General features: G+C 48.6%; 1 protein-coding gene across 1 annotated transcript in view; it reads right to left on the bottom strand.

Annotated features, from left to right (window-relative positions):
- Positions 1 to 17133, bottom strand: part of COPS9 (COP9 signalosome subunit 9) — a 394021-nt gene extending 376888 nt beyond the window's left edge. The window contains exon 1 of the mRNA XM_050751489.1: positions 17130 to 17133. The gene's annotated coding sequence lies outside the window, so the exon portion shown is untranslated. The remainder of the gene's footprint in view (positions 1 to 17129) is intronic.
- Positions 17134 to 17802: the final 669 nt, after the last annotated feature.

Raw genomic sequence — 17802 nt, 5'->3', positions numbered from 1 at the left:
CATGACTGGTGGTCTTTTGCAGCTTGGTAGGGCCTGGTGGGACAAGCTGGCTTTGGCCTGCCGTTGGAGGAGGCCCTGAGGACATGGAACTGGCCTCTGTCTGCAATTATGACCCTTCCGAAAGGCATGAGATGGAGTTACATGCAAAAGGTCCTCATGGGGACCCCCATGCTCTGTGGACTGCCTGAAGAATCAAGTTCTTAACTCATTCCAACCAACCATTTTTGCCTCTTGATACCAGAACAAGCTCACTGACTAAGGCTCTCATCTGGACGGGTTGTTTCTATGCAGGATCTCCACCGCCTGGGCCCCAAGCCAGGAGGCCCATCATGCTCGGCGAGCACAGGCTAGGCATAGTGTGTGAATCCATCCAGGCACACCTGGCCAAGGCCCCATACCCCTACCGCAGGTCGCGAGGCACACACCTTGCCGGACTTGTAAGTGCTGTCCTTGTCAGATGCCTCGGCGTCCACGTCGGTGATGGCATGCAGCAGCAGCTCCACGATCTGTACCCCCTCCTCCCCAGGAAGGGCGGCAGCGATGTGGAGTGGTGTCAGGGTGCCCAGCTGCAGAGGAAACACCGGGATGGGCGGCAAGGCACGTACTCGTGGGGAGAGACAGGTGAGGTACCTGGGGGGCCCAAATGCCAGGGACATGGCTGAGACTCCGAGGGCACCATTCTCAGCCTCACCTGCCCCACAACGTGCAGGACACTGGTCCCTGAAGGCAGCAGGGAAAAGCTCCCAACACGCTAAGCGAGCCACGTGTGTTGCTTCCAACGCCTAATGTCTGCCAGGGCCGCAGGCAGGAAGGCCCACCCTGAACCCGTGTGATTTTAAGCCCCTCCCTGCCCTGCCAGGCCCACCACATTAACGGCCATGCAGCTCCTGAGTGACCTCCCGACTCCAGCCCCTGACCTGTCCATTCTCCACGCACAGTGTCCCCAGCCATCAGCTGACAGCATCCATAGAGGCCACTGCTGTGCAGCAGCGACCGAGGCGTTCGTAGGGGCCCTGGCCTCTAGAGGCAGCTCTGCCGTCCTAAGGGAGAGCGTGGCTGGGAACGGACAGTGGGCTTTGGGTCAAGGGATGCTCCCCAGTCCCTTGAAGACCAGCCTCGCTCAAACAGGAAAGAGAAAAGAACCCAGAGAGACCCCTGAGGGGGAGACAGGTGAGCCTGGATGGTGGGAAGAGTCACCAGCATGAGGACCTGCCAGAGGAACTTGGGGAGAGCAGCTGGGTGTGCCCATGCATGCCCATCCACCAGTGGCCCAGGGAGATGGCCGGCACATCTGAGGCAGAGGGCAGGGTAGGTTCCAGGCAGCTGCCGACTCCCAGGAACAACAGGACTCTCCCAGCTTGACAGCAGCCCCTGGGACCCCCACACAGCCCCACACCCACAGCCTCAAGCATGACCAGGGCCAGCAGCATCCACACCCAGCAGAGGTATGTGGCGAGAGAAGAGAAACGGGAATACAATGCAGGCATCGCCTGACGCTGGGGAGGCGGGTGCTGCAGTCGACAATCTACTGACCCCAGAGGGACGCAGACCTAAGCAGGCAAGGGGAGAATGGGCAGCCCACTGCTCCATTGTAACTGCAGCCCAGGCCACCAGGAGGCGCATGGGGCCGTGCACCCACGACAGTCAGCCGGAGGCCACACCCTCCTTACATGTCATGTCACCCCTAAAACAGCAGCAGCAACAGCAACAACTGAGCTAGTAACAGAACCAACCCAGCTGAGGGGTGAATCGGGAAATGATTAAGCTGAGGAAATTCCCCAAAACAGCAGAAGCACAAAGACATAGAAAACACTCCAAAACAACATCAGGGGACATGAGAGAGAGCTGGAGTTCTAACATCTCGCAGGTAGGAGCTCCAGGACAGTAGGGAGGGCACAATGGAGAGAAATACTAGACAAATAATGCGAGAAAACTTCAGAGACCCACAGCTCTGACCCAGTGCTAAGGTGACTTGAGGAGGAAGAGAATTAACCCTTACAAAGACACAGGAGTCGGGGGGATCCCACTTCTCATTAAGTCCCACGAGTTCCGGAAGGGCAGAAGACAGTGAGGCAGGACCTTCAAAGGTCTAAGGGAAATCTGGTCCTTGTGGATGGAACAGTTGTTTTACACCTATTTCTAACAGGTGCTTGAAGCTGGCTCGATTGTCCCATATAACTGATGTTTTTGGTTCCTTTGAATAAACAGTGAAATTGACCCTCCCAATCGGAAAACTTGGGAAAGTTAAATTTGTTTTATCTGAGCTCCTTTCTCAGGAAATTGACCCTCAGACCTCCCAGATAGTATCAAGGAGCTGAGACCCACCAGATCACAGCATCTGGAGAGTGAGATTGCAAATGCCTCACCCTTCATGACTGCCTGATCTGCCAGCTGCTTCCTGCTGGCCAACTCCTCTTCCTCACTCTCCCTAATTCATGTTTTCCCACGCATGGTTACATTTCCTCCTAGCAATATAAACCCCTAATTTTAGTGGGTTGTGTATGTAGATGGATTTGAGACTGATCTCCCATCTCCTTGGTTGCAGCACCCTATTAAAGCCTTCTTCCCTGGCAATACTCGTCTCAGTGATTGGCTTTCTGCGTGGCAAGCAGCAGGACCTCAACCAAACTCCTGCTGTTTCAGTAACAGATTTTGGTTCCCTGACCGGGAATGCATTGCTCATGGCTCAGCTGCTATGGGCCAAGAATTTCAGAAGCACCACCCACCCCCTCAAGCAGCTGCCTGACCCTTTTTTGCTGGAGATAGATTTTGGTGTCTCTCTTTGGTCACACCACTGCCAGCTCCAACAGTGTTCCTGATTGCCAAGAACAGACTTTGAAATGTGACATTTGTGTCTGAGTGGATGACTATCTTTTGTGGGCACCAGACAGCAGGATGTGCTCCCCTCAATTTGGGGATATTCCAAAAGAATTCCATTTTCAGGTTGAACAGGCCTGACAGAAAGTAAGCACCCCGGCTGTTCCAGTTGGGACACAGTTGGGGCTTGTTTGTTGCTGCAGCAGTTGGATTGTGTTTTGGTAATTGTTTGTATCAATATAGTCATGGGAAATCGGAATACACTGATCATCTTCTTGGCCCTGATATTCTTTGGAATCTAGAGAAGTTTGACCTCCCCATGGGCCTCATTTGACATGTGAATGGGAAAGTGGGATGAAGTTCCCTGTATCCAGGAGTTTATGTTGCTGTTCTAAGCAGGGTTAAGCCTGGTTAACAGGTGATGTTGTTGTGTGGTGCCATTTGGCCCCAGTGTTGACATCTGGGGAGGTTTGGCCTTTAAAACTCAAACCCATATGGAAACTGCTTTACCCCAAAATTTGGTTCACAGCCTTCACTGGATTACCTATTAGGGCAAACAAAGTTTAGCCATGTGAACATGTTTGTTAACTGATGAGTTTGTATTGCTACCTCGTGGCTAGAGTTAAAGGTAAAAGCTATTGGATCTTTGTATGTATGCATATATATATATGTTTAGATGTGTTTATGTTGTACATTCGTTATGTTGTATGTTGTGCCTACAAAATTGGCTTATAAATAACTGTGCTCATAAATTAAGTACAGGAGTCTAAGCAATTTTCAAGTTCAGACGACTTAAGTAAATCTTTAATAAACAAACTGGCTTTAACATTATGTTAAGATAAAAATACAAGTGTAGGCCGGGCGCGGTGGCTCAAGCCTGTAATCCCAGCACTTTGGGAGGCCGAGACGGGTGGATCACGAGGTCAGGAGATCGAGACCATCCTGGCTAACACGGTGAAACCCCATCTCTACTAAAAAATACAAAAAACTAGCCGGGCGAGGTGGCGGGCGCCTGTAGTTCCAGCTACTCAGGAGGCTGAGGCAGGAGAATGGCGTAAACCCGGGAGGTGGAGCTTGCAGTGAGCTGAGATCCGGCCACTGCACCCCAGCCTGGGCGACAGAGCAAGACTCCGTCTCAAAAAAAAAAAAAAAAAAAAAAAAAAATACAAGTGTCTTTGAAATTGTCAGCATCTATTTTTATCCGGGTTTTTTTTTTTTATTTGCAACAGAGATTTGCACTTGTTGCCCACGCTGGAGTGCAATGGCGTGATCTCAGTTCACCGCAACCTCCGCCTCCTGGGTTCAAGTAGTTCTCCTGCCTCAGCCACCTGAGTAGCTGGGATTACAGGAATACACCACCACACCTGGCTAATTTTGTATTTTTAGTAGAGACAGAGTTTCTCCATGTTGGTCAGTCTGGTCTTAAACTCCTGACCTCAGGTGATCTGCCTGCCTCGGCCTCCTCCCAAAGTGTTTGGATTACAGGCGTGAGCCACTGTGCCTGGCCTTTTATTCGGGTTTTATATTTCTCTCTGCTACATATTTTGAGGTTCTAGGGTTTGGCAGAGAAGGTTATAAAACTATAAATCCAGCCAAAACAAAATGATCCTTGTGTAACTTTTTTGACAAACAAGAATTTAGTACATGTAAATGAGATAAATGGTTGTAGTGAATCCTTTTTGTAATTTAAAATCTTAGTCATTTTTCTTTCTTCTTTTTCTTTTTTTTTTGAGACAGAGTCTCGCACTGTTGCCCAGGCTGGAGTGCAAAGGCGCAATCACCACTCACTGCAAGCTCTGCCTCCCAGGTTCAAGTTATTCTCCTGCCTCAGCCTCCCGAGTAGCTGGGAGTACAGGCACCCGCCACCATGCCCACCTAAATTTTTTGTAGTTTTAGTAGAGATGGGGTTTCACCGTGTTAGCCAGGATGGTCTTGATCGCCTGACCTCATGATATGCCCGCCTCGGCCTCCTAAAGTGCTGGGATTACAGGCGTGAGCCACCTCACCCGGCCCCATCTTAGTCATTTTTGATGCTCGTTGGATGTCTGGGTCATTTCCAGTTAAGAGTTATGATATGGGGAAACATTTTTTTTTAATTGTGGAATGTACTCATCTATAAAATCTTACTATCTCTGGGAAATTAGCATCCTTAGAATTCTCAGTATTTCTTGCTTCCTAGTTTTTCACTAAAATTTAAGATTACTAAAAATAAAAATTGTAGTTAAAGTACAGTTTTGTATATATGATGTGCCAAAGAAGATGTGTCCTTATTGAAAAAAACAACACTTTCATCTAATTCAAAAGTTACCTAGGCCAGGCATGGTAGCTCATGCCTGTAATCCCAGCACTTTGGGAAGCCAAGGCAGGATGATTGCTTGAGCTCAGGAGTTTGAAACCAGCCTGGGTAACACAGCGAGACTTTGTCACTACTAAAAATTAAAATTAAAAAAATTATCCAGGTGTGGTGGCATGCACCTGTAGTTCCAGCTACTCAGGAGGCTGAGATGGGAGGATCACTTGAGCCCAGGAGGTTGAAATTACAGTGAGCTATGATCGTGCCCCTGCACTCCAGCCTGGGTGACAGAGTGAGATCCTGCCTCAAAAAGAAAAGGGAAAGGAAAAGGAAAAGGAAAAGGAAAAGGAAAAGGAAAAGGAAAGAAAGAAAGAAAGAAAGAAAGAAAGAAAGAAAGTAAGTTACCTAAAGGTTGATTCAAATTATGGATTTGAAAAGATTATTTATGAAACAAGGTATTAATATAAAGGAACCAGTAAGGAAGGCAAAGAGATGTGAAGAAAATTATGGATATTAAGATGTATTTTCATTAAGGAAGGTTATAAAGGGAATAATTTTGAGAAACAATCTCATACAGTAAATTTTTGTCCTAAGATAAAATGAATATTTTAAAAATTGTTATTTAAAAAAGAAAAAAAAATCTAAGACAAAACAGAAAGTCCAAGTATGTCAAATATAGTCTGTGTAAGGCATATGTAGTTTTTCTATTTTTCTCTGTGTGTCTACCTTCATGTATATACAGACAAAATAGAAAGTTGAAAAAGTTTAGATAATATTCTTTAAAACTTGATAGAAAACTAGATAAATCTGGCTAATTAGCATTGGTCACAGTTAAAGCTTCTAGTCTTAATGAAGGTAAATTTAAAAATACTGTAAAAAAATGCATTCGCAGTTTGGCAATTCTTTTTTAATATAGTTAAGGATGAAGCCAGATTTAGCATAGAGCCAAATTTCACATCCATGCTTGCATTGCTTTGGCTCACACTGTACCTGCTTTTCTGCATAGGTAGTATTAGCACTGAAAGAGTTACTGGCCACATGACTCAAGCAAATTTCTTAAGTACACAAAATGTATAGTGGTGTTGGTGGCCTTAAAGATAGTAATTTGTATACCAGGTATGAGATATTCATCACACTTTTTTAGGCTCTCAGGAACATTGAAGTCTCTAAGGTAAACTCAGTAGGAGAAAAGTTGGGTGTTGGTTTCCCGTTTGTTTTTGCTTTTATATTTCACCGATTTGTTGTTTGTTCTCCTTTGGGTTTTACTTATATATCCATATATATATAACCACTGATATTTTCTAGCTTCCAATGGAAGGCCTGTATTTGGTTCTATAGTCACTTTGTTTCCTATGCATTTCCAACAGTTCATCATTTGCTCTGTTTATCCAAAGTTCCTAAGCTACCTTTATTTATCAAGCCTCCAAGAATGATAGAGCACACCAGCCATTTAAAACTGGATTGGTTTTTCTTACCTCTGACGATCTAGAGAGCCGTAAAAGTGTTAAGGTTCCTGACAATAAATAAAAGATGCATTTTTACAAGTTCTGAAAAGAAATAGTACGTTACTTATTTTCTTACTTGGAAAAGTAGGTGAGAGTAGCAATGTTCACATGATGTTTATTTCCAAGGTAATTCTATTCAATCAATAATCTGAGTTGGTTTCACAGCCTTTCCTTTAGGTAATAAGGATAAACTGTGATATGGGGACAAAGTTTTAGTGTTCAGGAAAGATTGGCCTTGTCCTTAAAACTGTATTGACTGGGATTTCTCTCAAATTACTTAGTTGTCTTTACAGTTAAAATTAAGTGACATTCACTTGGATTAAGTAGTTTTTTCTTTTTTTTTGAGATGGAGTCTCGCTTTTTCGCCCATGCTGGAGTGCAGTGGCACGGTCTTGGCTCACTGCAAGCTCCACCTCCTGGGTTCACACCATTCTCCTGCCTCAGCCTCCCAAGTAGCTGGGACTACAGGCACCCACCACCATGCCTGGCTTTTTTTTTTTTTTTTGTATCTTTTTTAGTAGAGACGGGGTTTCACCGTGTTAGCCAGGATGGTCTCGATCTCCTGACCTCGTGATCTGCCTGTCTCAGCCTCCCAAAGTGCTGGGATTACAGGCTTGAGCCACCGCGCCCGGCCGAGATGGGGTTTCACTGTGTTAGCCAGGATGGTCTCTATCTCCTGACCTCGTGATCCACCCACCTCGGCCTCCCAAAGTGCTGGGATTACAGGCAATAATAAAATATTTTTCTCTTTTGAGTAAACTGCAGGGAAAAAAAAGAAAGAGAGGTTCAGTTGGCCTCATGTTGTCTTTATTAGGTCTTATTGTTTGGGAAACTGATTCTCCTATCAAAGAGTAAAGGTTTTTGTGGGTTTTTTTTTTTTTTAAATATTTGAATTATTTTGGCTAAAGGATTGGCACTTGTATAGTGACCTGTGATCCTGTTTTATAATATCAAGTGTCTTTAACCTTTGATATATGACAAACTCCAAAATCAAAATTTCAAGTTTTAAATTCAGTCTTCTTTACGTCAAACTACCTTTTTGGGGGCCATTGGGTCCCCAAAGTCCAAGAGAGACATAGTAGGCTTATTTGGTATGTTAGAATTTTACAGAAAGCATTGTCAAATGCAAAGTAGTATTTAACTTTCTCTAGGTTACATGTATATAGATACGTTGTTCATTATGTGTTCCAGAATTGCATGACATTCCTGAAATTCTGATCTGTCTTAATATATGTTGCCAGTGGTTATAATTATTGTTAAATTGTCTGATACAGAAATAACAAAATTTCCTTGTCAGCTGTGTCTTTACAGCTGTCCTAAGACTTTCGTCATCTACAATTATTGTTTTGCTTTGATTCTTTTCACAAAGTGACTTATAATCAGCTACCATCCAGGGCTTGCTTCTTTGGGTGGAGTTCATGGGAAGGACTATTGAATGCACATTTCTGTTAACTTTGGAGATTGTGCCATTGGATCAGGAAGAAACTTCCAGGGCTCTAAAAAGCTGGTGTTAACCCGTTATGGCGGCTAACCCAGCATGAAGCATAGCAAAGGTGACTGCATGGACCGAAGCAGTGGAGGACTGAAACCTTTTTTATGGTTTTTTGAAACACTGCTGGTTCTTTTTGTTTCATTTTTCGGAGTCTGGAAAGCTTTTTTCTTCTGAGCTGTTTATATCCATTAACAATAGAGTATACTCTTGCAAACAGAATTTGAAGCTTTTTTCTGTGTCTGCCTGACTTCTCCAGAATTTGGAGACTGCAAATATTTTTAATTCATGGCAATGTATTTGTTTGCATGCATTTATTAGGAATCTGTTTTCTTTTATAATGGGACACAGTTGGAGGAACTGGTTATTCTCCCAGGGCTTTGACTGGAATGGCACATTTTCAGAATAAGCAGATTGCTTTGAGAAATTGAGATTGACTTATAGAGCCAATGAGAACCTCTTAGAATAACTGGCCTCATACCTTGTCTATGCAGTTCCTTTGCATGCTTCCTGGCCTGCGGTAAGTGGACTGTGTCACTTTCTGTCAGGCCTAGGAGCCTCAAGTTGTTTGGGACCTTGAGAAGAGTGGTTCTCCCAATTCACACAGGGATCTGAAGGTACAGATGGATCCTTGGCTTGGCTTGAGAGGCCTTTGAGGTGGAGTCTCAGATTCCTTGTGAAAGGTTCTAGCAAAGCCAACTTAGGAGAGCCTGGATGGACAATGATTCTTGGCCAGGCACAGTGGCTCATACCTGTAACCCTAGCACTTTGGGAGGCCAAGGTGGGAGGACTGCTTGAGTCCAGGAGTTTGAGACCAGCCTGGGCAACATAGTGAGACTCTGTCTTTACAAAAAATTTTAAAAATTAGCCAGGCCTGGTGATACATGCCTGTAGTCCACCTACTCTGGAGGCTGAAGTAGGAGGATCACTTGTGCCTGGAAGGTTGAGGCTGCAGTGAGCCATGATTATGTCACTGCACTGCAGCCTACGTGACAGAGTGGGACCCTGTCTCAAAAGAAAAAAAAGACAATAATTCTTCCTGCACTTTGTGTGAGTAATCAGGCCACTGAAGCTTATTTTGCAGGTAGGTTGGTCTTGCTGTGATTTGCCTTTGGTGGAAGTGGGGGACTGGAAAGAGAAAGATTGTGTTTTACAAAAAACTCTAGTATCAGATTAACCTTTGATTCTTGGGTGGCCGCAGGGTTACCCATGGTGTGGAGCTGCCCACAATGCCCCTCCTCAGCATGAAGCAGCCAGACGGATCCATGGCCTGATTCCTTATGACTGAGGAATTGACAAATGGGGGAAGGGTGTTGCAACTGGCCTAGTAGTCCCTTAGAATGGATGTCTATGGTTTCTTTTAAATAAACATAGAAATTGACCCTTCCATTCTTTAAAACTTGAGAAAGTTACATTTGTCTTATCTGAGATCCTTCCTCAGGAAACCAACCAGCAGGCCTTCTAAATAGTATCAAGGAACAGAGACTCACTAGATCATGGCATCTGGACAGTGAGACCCAAGACCCCTCATCCATCATGACTGCCTCTGGGAGCACCAGCTTCCTGTTGACCAATTCTTTTTCCTTAGCCCTCCTAATTCCTGCTTTTCCACACATGGTTACATTTCTTCCCTGCTATGTAAACCCCCAATTTTAGTCTGTTGAGGACACGGATTTGAGAATGATCTGTTCTCCCTAGTGCAGCACCCGATTAAAGCCTTCTTCCCCGGCAGTGCCCATCGTCTCACTGATTGGCTTTCTGTGCGGTAAGCAGCAGGATCTAGACCGAACCCCTGGCGTTTTGGTGACATGTTCATTTCCAAACCCACTCAAATATTTTAATTGCTAAAAAACTTTCTATTTGAAAGATAAATGTGTAAATAATACATTCCTGATCAGCTATGAACAGATGAATAAACAAGTGAGTCAGTGAAGGATGTCTGTGCCCAGTTTAAAGGTTGTGACCTTAATCAGTTTCAAAAATGGAGTCCGATCAGTAAACCTAAAAAGTTATGAAATTATCCTGAGTCTTAAACCAAAAATTCTATTTTCTGTGTAACCTTACACTTGGAAGAAAAGTTTAATTTCTTTCAAGGCTGGGCACTAAGAGTCCTGGACAGTGAGACCCACCTGCCCTCAAACACTCGATGCCGCCTGAGTGACAACTGGCAAGGCTGGTGGCCAGAGAGAGCCGTCAGCTCTCACCCCATCAACACCCTGTGAATATGGTAAAGTGCTGAAACGATGGACGATGGACGAGTGTTTACACAACTGAAGAAGAAAAAATCTACAAGCAAATTTCACAGCCAAGTGGACAGACTCCCATCATGTGTCTGCATAATGGGCCCCCTATTCTGGGGGCACCCAAAGGTGGCCCTGGTGCCAGTTCGTGATCCATCTGGAATCTCCACAGCCACTGTGGACAGCAGTCATTTCTTGAGTGTGGATGGGTGGATGCACCGAATGGAAAATTGTGATGGGGTTAGTCTAGATTTTAAATTAGAGAAATGACTGTAGGGCCCTTCAAAACACAGAGAGAAAGAACAACAACAAGGGTTCAGGCAAAGGGATGAAACACAACAGACAATGTCATGTTAAAGTGAACAGGAAACGCCACAGTGAGCCCACGCTTGCCGCCATACCTCCATCTCGCCCTGTCCCCTGTGCAGCCTAACGAGGCCCTCATGGACTGACAGAGCTGCAAGGGAAGCCTGGCCTCACTCCAGATGCCTCTGAGAGGAGACGCAGTCGTGGGCAGTGACTGATTCCATTCCAGAGCAGTGGAAATCCAGGAAGGAAGCCCTTCCAGTAGCTGTGCTGCGGGGAAGGCTGCGGGAATCTGGGGCCAGGCACGGGGATGCCCACTGCCCAGGGGGACAGGTGGGAAAAGGAGAGTCGTTTGAACGAGCAAAGCCCATAAAGCCCTGAGTCCCCAGTGAAACTCAGCAGAAACACTAAACTTTCTTCGAAGAACTAGCAGGCTAATTTATTCCAGAGCAAAATGCCCTGTGAAGCTGCTTGCTCACGGGTGGGCGTGGCCTCAGAGGGGGACGCCATCCTCTGGGAAAGGCACAGGCTGTGTCTCTTAGCAGGCACAGGACTCCCACTTCTTAAGAAAGAAAATATAAAATCAGACTCCCCTTCAAAGATTTTTTTCTCAGCTAAATATTTTGCCGGCTGGATCTGTTGTGGTCAAGATAAAATCTCAGCACCAAAACCCTTTGCCTCCGCTGCTGGTGTCCTTGTGATGCTGAGCCTGGGGTGAAAGGGGGCCCGCCTCCTCCTGAACACAAGTCTCCCCTTTCCAAGGGGACTTCAGGACGCGCTTCCCCTGAGTTTGCTTCAACACTGGGAAAACATTATACAGATCGCGAAATACTCTAGAAACTAGCACAGCATCCAAATCCTGTCTGGGGACATGGGAGGAACAGCGGGCTGTGGGATCCCCCACTCCGGCGCCCCATCACCAACACAGCCCAGTGGTCGCCTGCAAGAGCCCACCCCGCTCTTCCGCGCCGAGGTGGAGCGAGGAGCTGCCCGGCCCGTGCCCGAGAGTCTGAGCTCATCCCGGCGCCCGCCCGCAGAGGCTCCTACCTGCGGGGGAAAGCAGATGTCGGTCCTCGCCCCGTGCTCCAGCAGCAGCCTCACCCCATCCACGTCCCCGGCCTTCACCGCGAGGAACAGGACCTGCATGGGCACGCGGCACAAGTTGGGATCCGCGCCTCGGCGCAGCAGCAGCTTAATGGTCTGCCAGCGCTTCCTCCGCCTGAAAAAGAGGGCACACTTGTGGGCCCCTGGAGGGCAGGCACCTGCACTGCGCCCAGGACGGGGCTATGCCAGCAACGAGACTGGGCAGGGGCTTGTAGGGAGTATGTGTGTGCCACAACCACACACACACCCACCACACCACACAGCGCACACCTACAACACACACATACACGGAGACACACCACACAACTACACAAGCCACACCAGAGCGCACACCACACACACGGCACACACAGCACACCACACAGCACATTCACAGCACACAACCACACAGCACACAACCCCACACACAAGCCACGCCAGAGCACACACACACCACACAACCACACACAGCACACCACACACAAGCCACACCAGAGCACACACACCACAGTATACACAGCACACATACACCAACCACACAGCACACCACACACAAGCCACACAGAGCACACACACCACAGTACACACACAGCACACCACACACTCAAACCACACACACCACTCACGCCACAAAGACACAAACACACAGGCACACACACCTCTGAAGGGTCACTGAGCAAAAGGCTGGCCAGCTCAGGGGGAAGCTGTGCCTCCGGAGAGTACTTGCGCCTCAGGAGAGGCTGGGGCCAGGTGGGTGGGGATTGTGCAGCCATGCAGGGCTGAGGGAGAAGCTCAAGGGAGGAGGAAGGGGCTGGGGGTAGGGGGCCCAGGTGGCAGCGGGAATGACCGTGCGTGCAGGGCAGGTGTAGGACCCAGCCAAGCTCGCTGACCCTGCAGCAGGCACAGAATCATTGCTGCGGGAACTAGATTGGCCTTGAGCAGCAGCCCCCAGTGTCCACACCCCTATCCAGACCCTTACCACTCTGAAGCCCGCAGAACTGTGTTCATGTGGGTGCTGGCTCTCCTCGTCTGTCACTACTAGGTAAAGCTCAAAAACTGTCAAAATGTGTCCAGAATGCATTCCTTCTGGTGGGTACTTGGTCCTGCTGACTTCAAGAATGGAGCCGCAGACCTGCCGTGAGTGTTACAGCTCTTAAAGATGGTGGGTCTGGAGTTTGTTCCTTCAGATGTGTCCAGTTTCTTCCTTTCCATGAGTTCATGGTCTCACTGACTTCAACAATAAAGCCTAGACCTTCACAGCGAGTGTTACAGCTCTTAAAGGTGGTGCAGACCCAAACAGCAAAATTTATTGTTCAAAGAAAAAAGCTTCCACAGCGTGCAACGTGACCTAAGGAGGTTGCCGCTACTGGCTGGGGAAAAGAGGGCGGCGAGGGGGGTTGACTGTGGCCAGCTTTTATTTGCTTATTTGGCCCTGGCCACATCCTGCTGATTGGTCCATTTTACAGAGCACTGATTGGTCCATTTCACAGAGTGCTGATTGGTGCATTTACATTTCTTTAGCTAGAAACAGTGCTGATTGGTGCAATTTTACAGAGTGCCGATTGGCACGTTAGAATCCTTTAGCTAGACACAGAGCGCTGATTGGTGCATTTACAATCCTTTAGCTAGACATAAAAGCTCTCCAAGGCCCCGCCCAACCCAGAAGCTCGGCTAGCTTCACCTCTCAATAACCGCTCACCAACTTGTTAACCATAACAAACCCACTGCATGTTACCAATAAGTAATAGTGTCACAAAAAGTTATTTTACAAAGCAAAACCAGTTAGGGAGAAGGGTGGCACTGTTTTCCACCTTTGCTGGATTCCCCTATCTGCTCTGCTGCAGCCTTGGTGGAAGTGAGTGGAGACCCAGCTTCCCCCAGGTATGCGGCTGGATGAAGGAGTATTTGAGCAGCCTTTCTGATCATCATGGTCTTCCTGTTTGAACTACCCAGGCTGGGGGCGGTGAGCTAGCTACCCGGTGGAGCTGGACACTCATCAACCAGCCTTCCACACCTGGTTGCACTGAAGCCCATGGGCCCATCTCTCACTGTCAATGGATCTTCATCCACCTGGCGATGGTTCGACATCAGAACTTGGCTGTGTGGCCAAGTTCTGCTATGCCATCTCACCCGAAAAACCTCTGAATACCCACGTCTCAAAGGAAGCTATGAAGGTCTTGGTGGTGGATACAAGTGTCCAAAATTCTGCTTTTCACTTGAAAATGTAAATTTCACCAGCAACAAATAGTGTCATATGTTTTCCTTAAAGCGGCAGGCTGTGTTCAGGAGAATGAACAGCCACATACCAGTGGTCATTCTTCTGATCAAAAATGGGGCAGGAGGTTAAGGAAGACACCACATTCTATTTGCTACTCTGGCCCTGGGGGAAGCGCTTCTTGCACAGAAGCGGTGTGCCTTGGTCTATGGCAGATGCACATCAGTGTCCTTCCCGTGTTTTCTGATCCAGAATATTCGAGGGGTGTATACTCAAGGAGCAAGATTTAATGCAATTCGTCATTGCTTTTCTGCTTTGTCAAAGGCATTCTTCAGTGAGACAGGCATCCCCCCAAGTGCACATCGCGGTGAAGGAATACCATGCCCCCATGCAGGCTGGGCACTGCTGCCTTGCAGGCTGGGGGTTGGTGGTCTACATTTCCCTGTCTTCATACCATTCACCAATGTCAACACAAGGAGAAGGCTAACAGAGTCTCAGGGTTATCAAGAGAATCGTTTTGACCCCACAGACTCCCTGAAAGGGTCTTGGACCCCCCAGGGGTGCATGGACCACATTTTGAGACACACTGGTATAGACAGGGTGGGCAGTAGGAATATGTGGGCTGCCCAGGCAGGTGTCACTCACATGCACCATGGCTAGGATAGGACCCCTGGACTGTGGCCCCTGCTGAGGCTCCCACAGAGACACTTCAGGCCAGTGCCAAAGGCCAAAGCAGGGCTGGGGTGGCACTGAAAACAGTCCGTCACTGTAGCACCCCCACAGGCTCGGCCATGGCGTGGAGGCACCAACACAGGGATGCTCACACATTCAGACACATATCTCCAGACACAACGTCTCCCGCTGGCACACGGAAGAGACATGGGTCTGCTGTGCATAGGATTCAGCCCTGATGGTGGCCCTCCACCCCTGCCCCCTGGCACCAGGACCTACTCGATCATGGACAGCGCCATCCTCCGCATGGTCCCTTTGTCGAAGCTGCTGGTGCAGAGTGAGGGCGAGGCCATCTTCAGCAAGCTGTGGGACTGGGCGCTCCTCTCCAGCATGGCCTGTGAGAGCTCGATGGAGAAGTTGCACACACACATGTTGGACTCAAAGTTCGTCTCAGTGCTGCACAGAGTGCCCCGGTCTGTGTTTCCCAGTATGTCCTCGAGCCCACTTTCCACATGGCCAAGGCTGCCCTTCACCAACGGGGAGTCCCCCTTCAGAGAGCTGCTCCTGTGTTCCACGGACTCCCCAGGCTGCCCAATGTCCTGAGAGTTGCCGCCCTCCTGGCTGCCCAAGATGTGTGGCAGTGGCGGTGGTGTTGGCGGTGGCCTCAGCTCACAGCTACCCTGGAAAGCCACGTTCACCTCACTGTACAGAGACTCCAGGTTTGTGTCCATGAATGATGATGAAAGGATTGGAACAACTGGGAATTTTGGAGGTTCCTTTGGAAAGAACCAAAAAAGTGTCATTAGAAGAAATTGGAGTGACAACCTCATTCTAGGACCTTCTTCAGCAAGGACCAATGCCCATGGCCTAGAGCTGTCTTCAAAGCACCTAGGCTGAAAAGACCAGGGCAGCTTTCCCCAAACCCTCAAAGAGGGGAAAAAAACCCTGTGAAGGTATCGCACAGAAGCCTGCACCTGACCAGGCCACACCCCAGGCTGCATGGCCCTATACCTGGCTGCTGAGCTCACAAAATGTGGCCCGTCCACATCCAGGTGCTTAGGAGTGAAGGAGAGGTTGGAAAATGAAGGCAAATACCTTAATGATGCTGCTTATTGATCATACACCAACATGATTGGATTTTGAATACATTAGGCTAAATTAAATATATTAAAATTAATTTCACCTGTTTTACTTTTTCACGTGGCTACCTCCCAAATTTCAATTACACGTTTTATTTCTGTCACATGGCACTGCCCTTGATCTGCTTGTGTTTTGAGCCATGGTTCCCAAAGTGTGGCCCCTGGACCAGAGGCATCGTTGAAACCAGCCCAAGAGTCCCACAGATAGTTGTTTTTGGATAAACATAGAAATCGACTCTTCTGTTAAAGCTTGAAACTCGTATTTGTTTTATCTGAGTTCCTTCCTCAGGAAAGGACCTTCAGGAAGCATCAGAGAGCTGAAACCCACCAGATCACCACACCAGATGTCTCCTTGCCTTGTCCTAGTTCCTGTTTTCTTACACATTGTTACATTTCTCTCCTGCTACCTAAACTCCCGGTGTTAGTCAGTCAGGGAGATGGACTTGAGACTGAGTTCCCATCTCCCTGGCTGCAGCACCCGATTAAAGCCTTCTTCCTTGGCAATACTTGGTGTCTCAGTGATTGGCTTTCTGTGCAGCGAGCAGCAGGACTGAGACTGAACCCCTGGTGTTTCAGTAACATCGGTACTGCCAGGAAACTGTTAGGCATGCAGATTCTCAGCCCCATCTTGGGGGCGTTGTCATGGATGCCCACTCTCCCTCCACAGTACCCTTTCCTGCACAGTGCTGGCAGGGCAGGTCTCGGGGCCCCAGGCTGCTATGCAAGTGACGCATAAAGAACACATAATCACTTGGCAACTGTGGTGGAGCTCAGGCTCCGTTAAGGGATACCCAGGCTCTATCTCTCTTGCCCACTCCCTGCCTTATCTTATAACTCACCCTGTACAAGCCTGGTGCACACAGGAGGACGGAGGAGGCTCGGTGGACACTTAGAGAGACAGAGAAGACAACAGGGGACAGTTGGTGGTGCGGTGACCACCGGGGGCTGACCTGGGGCTCGGGCATGGTCCGTTCAGCAACATTGGGCTTGAAGGACTGGGCAGGGTAGTAGACGAGGAAACACATGCTGAGCGCCGTGAGACCCTCATCTGAGCACTTGTTCACGTCGGCCCCACAGTCCAGGAGAAGGTTGACAATGTCGTTGTGGCAGTGAGTCTGGAGGGAGATGAGGCGGGACTCAGGAGGATGCGCCTGGGAAGGGTCACTGGGCGTCCTGATGCCCTCATGAGGCCACCCCATGGCAGGGCAGGAACCGGTGCTCATTCGGGAGCTTAGCAAAGGGACAAGTGTGGGACAGAGGAATGGAATGGGCACTCTGCCCCAAACCCTTCTCCACAAGACCATAAGTGTCACACTCAGCTGAGGGGGTTTCTGCTGAACGGTGAGGCAGAGGTATGGACACATCAGTATCCCCATGTACCTCAGCTCTGCTCCTGCAGAGGGGGCCACAGAGGGCCACCCACATGTGTGACCCTTACAGCTAAGCTCCTGCGGGCACCAGCCAGGAGGGTTGGGGACTTACAGCAGCCGCAGCGAGCACAGTGTAGCCTTTTGCGTCCGCCACGTCGGCACTAGCAAAGTTGTCCTTCAGGATCCCACAAATCCAGTCGTGGTTCCCTTCCTCAGCCTTTAGGATCATCTCCGTGGAAAGCCGCTCTTTGGGCCCGCAGAGTGCAAAGCCACTGCGCTTCCCCTCCAGGATGGCGCCCATGTTCCAGCTGGTGTGAGCCGGCTTGTTCCTGGCAACACAACAACTTTCAGTGGTCCTAGACCAGGTTCTGCACCTCCCACAAGAAAGGGTCCAGCTGGGCCACCTCCCTCCAATGCCTCCCCTTCTTGTGGCTCAGCCCCCCACTGTTCACTCCTCAGGCATCCTGAGTGCTGGCAGCTGCACCCCCAGCTGCTCATGATCCACTAGGTTGCACATGGCGGTGTGGACATGCCACCTGGACGTCAAGATGCTTGGGCTACATGTCTGTCCCAGCAGGAATGTGCTGGCTGCGAGTACACCCATGCATCTCTCATTCATCTGGGTCACTGGGTGTTTGCTAAGAAATGGGCTGTAACAGCAAAGGTGCTGGGT

Source organism: Macaca thibetana, chromosome 12 (assembly GCF_024542745.1).
Source record: "Macaca thibetana thibetana isolate TM-01 chromosome 12, ASM2454274v1, whole genome shotgun sequence".
Classification (NCBI taxonomy): domain Eukaryota; kingdom Metazoa; phylum Chordata; class Mammalia; order Primates; family Cercopithecidae; genus Macaca; species Macaca thibetana.
Note: the sequence above shows the minus strand (reverse complement) of the source record. Positions and strands in the feature narration are given on the sequence as shown.